This window comes from Coffea eugenioides, chromosome 2, assembly GCF_003713205.1.
Source record: "Coffea eugenioides isolate CCC68of chromosome 2, Ceug_1.0, whole genome shotgun sequence".
NCBI lineage: Eukaryota > Viridiplantae > Streptophyta > Magnoliopsida > Gentianales > Rubiaceae > Coffea > Coffea eugenioides.
In genome coordinates, this window is record NC_040036.1 from 52,380,096 (window position 1) to 52,385,509 (window position 5,414).

The window sequence follows — 5,414 nt, forward strand, 5'->3', positions numbered from 1 at the left end:
TAAAAATAAAGTAGATGGAAGTCATGCAAAGTAGCTAAGTAGGATAAGTAAGTGTTAGACAAGTGTCCTTATTTTTGACACTACAACATTTAGGAGTTAGGTGGCTAGGACACTTGTTGGATTGGTAGAGATTGAGAGAGGTGACGGCTGGAGAGAAAAGAGAGAAAGCTTCCGGGCAAGAAAAAAGGAAAAAAGGAAGAAAAAGAGAAGCTACGGGCAAAAAAAAAAAAAGAGGAAACCGAGAGCAAGGGAGGAACCAGACTGAGCAAAAGAGAGTGAGCAAGAAAGAGAGGAAGAGCAAGAGAGGATCTGAGGAGGGGGAGAAAGAGAGAGATCAGGGAGATAGAAGGGGAGAACCAGAGAAACTGGAAAAAGCAAGCAAGAAAGAAAGGAGAAGAGGGGAGCTTTGGGGGAAGAAGAAACAAGCAAGGGAGGAGAGAAAAAAAGGAAAAGAGAAGAGAAAGGAAAGAGGAGGGGAAGTCTGGGAAATCAGGAAGAAAACAGAGGAGAAAAAGGAGGGAAAATTGCAGAAAAGTTTTCCAGAAAACTGAGCCAGGGTTAATTATCTGACCTTTTTGGGGAGAAAAATCTGATTTCAAAGTTGGCATTTCAGAGGAATTTTTCATTTCTGCACCATATATGGTGATAGACGAACAAGTTTTGTTCACAAAAATTTTCGAAAAAAACTCTCTAACTGTGTCAAATTCGGGCTCAAATCTACTGCTTCATCAACCCTTGAGCAGTCTGCAACAAAATTCTGGCTTTGAGATTCCAGCCTTTAATCTCATTTTCCTTGGCTTTCCTGCGTTTTCTGGGTATCCTAAAGCATAAAAGGTAATCTCTTCATCCTTCTCCATTTATATATCATTATATTTGAATAAAAAATGCTGGAACCTTGCTACTATATCGGTTTCCTTGTTCTTCCTCTCTTTGTTATTTCTTCCTCTTGTTCATACAAGACCTTAGCTTGAATCTCCTTCACATGAGTTGACTTCATGCACTCGGATGTTATGAGGTTGTGTGTGTTTGGATTTGAAATCTTGGCAGATGATAAGCCATTTTCCTTGCATCCGATAGAAACCCATTTTTGCGGCTTGCCAACATCTCTGTTGTTCAGATCTTTAGATGGAATCTTGTTGAAGTTTGTTAAGGAAATGGGATGATGATGTTTTGTGGTAACTCGGTAGATAAATCTATGGGTTCTTTGTTTGAGTTTGCGGATGATTCTCAGTCGAATAAGCTGCAAGGTTGCAGCGAAAATTGCAGAAGAAAGAAAGCTATCGAGCATGATGCATGAAAGTTTCAAGAAACTTTAACCCCCAATTTTCTAAATAATGCTATTATGGCCCGAAATTTGGGAAAATATAATCAATTTTGTCCCTTCAAAACGTTATTTTTCCTCGGTATGCTTTAATGTGATTTTTGGACAGATTATTCATCAGTTTTGGGATGAAATTTGAAGGTTTAACAATTTTTGATAGATTTATAGTTTTTTATTTGGATTTTTGTAAAAACAGTTTAGATTTGGGTAATATTTTTTGGGGTTTGGTGAGAGGGTTTTGATTTATTTTTGTGAATTTTAGCATTTGGTTTTGGTAGGCTTCATCGTAAGCCATTTATTTTATTTTATTTTATTTTAGGCCCTTAATATTTATAATAATAATTTGACCACCCCTCAAACTTCTTTAATTGTTTCAATTAGGTCCTTTCTTGTTTTAATATTTTGAATATAGGTTGTTTACTTTTATTTAAATACTTTAATTGATTCAATTTCATGTTTATTTCCATCTCTTATGATTATTTATCAATTAAAGTGGTGCCTTAACTATTTTTTTGTGTTGAAAGGGTAAATAAGGGAAATTTCATTTCATTAACTCACCAATTCAAGAGAGGTACATTCTACTCCTTATTTTGATTTTACTTGATCCTATGTACCTCTATGTGATTTCTGTGTGTAATTGTATGCTTTTTGAATGTTTTTTGTTTTATTTTATTTCATTTATTTATTTATTCACTTTATTTGTTTTAATTTTGTATATTTGTTTTAATTTAATTTTTGGTTATTTGAGAGGCATTTAAATGTCAAATTATAATAGTTAGATTATTATTTTATTTTATTTCATTCTTTACCCCTTTATATTGTAATTAGGGCCCTCGAATTTAATAGTTAGGTTTTTATTTGCTTTTATTTGTTTATGTGTTTGCATGCTTGTGTGCTTATGTGTTTACTCGCTTTCTTAGGATCTTTGCATCTAGATATCATGCTTGTGTGCTATGTGCTATACATAATTTATGTGTTTATTCACTTTTATTATGTTTTATATGATTTATTTGATTATAATAAATGAATGACGTCACCACACTAGTCCAATGCTAGTTGTAGCCCTTTTCCCGATTCCACACTAGTCTAATGCTAGTTGTGGCCCTTTTTTTCCGATTTCTCACTAGTCCAACAATAGTGAGTACTTATAGACATAGGGCTAGTCCAACGCTAGTCCCTTAGGGACCATTTACGCGCTAGATCATGTTTGTGTGACAAATCACTACATTTCATGCATATTTTCTACTTTTAAGATCCTTATCACTTTTTACATAATATTTCCCTATATATCCCTTTTCCCTATGTATAAAACATAACATTTAGATTTGCATCTCATTTAGGGAAATTAGAAATAAGTTAGATCATTTGCTTGACCAAAATTAGGAGAATTAACCTCTCAAATATGAGATATGGACGAGTACGGCTTTCTAACCTTAGCACGCTCGGATTCCCTCTATAAAAGGGAAAATTGAGTTACGAATCTTAGCCCCCGCACCCGTTATGTTGCATCCCTTTCTTTTAGGTCACGTATATTTGTATATTATAATTTTGGTATTTTTTTAAATCTCATTGTGCATATTCGTGACCTCTTTAAAGAATCACTCTTAGGCGTCGCAGTTAATGCGATTTGTACCAATCAAACTTTGAAGAGACATATTGACCCTTTCGATGACCATTAGGTCTATGTTTGCATTCATATAGCAATATCCAAATGTGATAAATTTTATAGGTTATATTTAAGAAAATTTTTGAGTAAATCACGCAACTAACCTTGACTAGGTTGAACGGGTGCCTTGTATTTCATCCTTGCCTTCCCTTTCTTCAACCGTGACTCCCGAGCCCATTTCTCTTGATTTTCGAAGATTTGAAGTCGTTTAAAAAGGGTTTTCTTTACTTTTTATTTATTTATTTAAATTCATTTTAGGTGATTTGGTACACCTTAACTCAATACCAAATGGCGACTCCTATTTTTTGTTAAAAACCCTTTTTGAACTATTATTTTGGGTCAAAATCGTCGCATTATTTAAAGTCCTATTTATGCCCATTTTCTTTATTTATTTTCTAAAAAATCAAAAACTCATTTTCACTCAAAATTAATCAAAATTCATTTTTATAAACCCATAATCGTAATTTTATTTTTTCATTAAAAATGTGGCGCGACAGGAGCACGTCCGTTCAAGCCTATTTCCTTAACTCTCTTGTACTTTTGTTTTAACTTATGATTCACTAACTTACTCTTAGCACTTTTAATCACATACTTCCTTTTATTTAATACTCGCTCTTATCCATCAAATTTAGCACACACACTTCACCGATTGATTACACTACCAAAATGCACCAAAACCCTAACTTATTCTAACTTTAAAAATAAAAGCAAAACTCTTGACTCTATTGTTTATTACAACTATTAAGGGAAGTAATTAGTATTAAAGAAATTATAAATTAACTTATTCAAAATAAAAGAAACTTATAAGAAAATATAAGCAAATTTTCAACTCCTCACAGACCTACACATCAACATAGGGATTCAGAAGTGGGAGAAGATAAGGCCTTAGAAAGGTTCTAGAAGTTTGCTCCACTTAAGTTTACTAGAGGACCAAACCCTGAGATAGCAGAGAATTGGTTAGAAGCTATGGTTAACATATTTGAGGCATTAAAATACCCTAAGGATAGACAGGTTACCTTTTCCGTATTTCAATTTGAGGGAACAGCACGTTCATGGTGGAACATGGTTAAAACTAAATGGGAAAGAGAGCAAATCCCATGGACTTGGGCTAACTTTGCCTACAAGTTTAAAGAAAAATATATCCCTCCTTTGGTTTGAGAGAAAAGGGAGGATGAATTCATTAGACTTCGGCAAGGGACCTCCAGTGTTGCTGAATACGAAACCCAGTTCACAAAAGTGTCTAAATTTTTCCCCGAATTAATATCCACCGAACAAAAGAGAGTGAGGCGTTTTGTTCAAGGATTAAATTTGGAGATTCAGGAATCCTTAGCGCTAGTCACCCTGGATACCTTCATTAGGGCTCTTGACAAAGCCCAGAAAATTGAGAATGCTAAATCTCAACTTATGGCTTTCCAAGCTAGGAAACGAAATGCCTATAACCTTACTTCTGGGCAACCTCGAGGAAATGTCGTGCAGCCCAAAGCAGGAAGAGGAACTGGTGGAGTAAGATTTTCGCTCGGAGCTCAGAACCAATCAACTAGGACTTCGGTCAACAAAGATTAGGCTGAAAGAGGACAACAAGAAAGGCCTCCCAGAGGAGGGCAAGTGCCGGGCTCCCAAATAGCATGTGGATACTGTGAAAAAGGGAATCATTTTGAGGAAAACTATTGGGTGAAGGGACGAAAATGCTTATTTTGCGGAAGTTCAGAGCACCTAATTGGTAGTTGCCCAACTAAGTTACCACGAAGTACTAACACCCTACCATCTACACCTCGACAGGCTAACAATGGAGGAAATCGATAGAGAATGCCTATGACAGCCCCACCTCTCCTCAGGGCGAACCCTAAGGATTAGCGAGCTGTCTGCCCAACTCTCGCCCGGACTCAGTCGACTAATGAACTAGCAATCCAAGAAAACTAATGAAATATGTTCGAAATAAAGGGTACGAACCATAATGAAAATATAATTTGCCACGCCACTTTCCAAAACTTAGAATATAGAGTTAAAAGTCGAACTTATAACTTCAAACTTAATTTACATAGTATGCGGCAAACTTACAAATTCAAGTCGACAAGAGTCAAAGGTAAAGTTTTCTAAACAAAAGGTTACAATCTAAAGTACAAGTTCAAAATAAAAGTGAAAGTTATGAAAGTTCTCGATCATAGTTCCATCCCAAATATGTTAAGGAAAACAAAAGAGTGGGGTGAGCTAAAATTCAGTGAGGTTCCAAATAAACATGTAAGCACATAATCAATTAAAGGCGTAATATAAACAAGTGAACACCGTATTGTACTATAACAATTTAATCACAGTTCAATTCAAGGATACAGGTGGCTTCCACAAGCTAAGTCCACTTGAGCTTGATCATAACGAGAATCCGTTGACTCTCCGTCAACGTTTGCATTTAAAGAATACAACGTTCGTAGA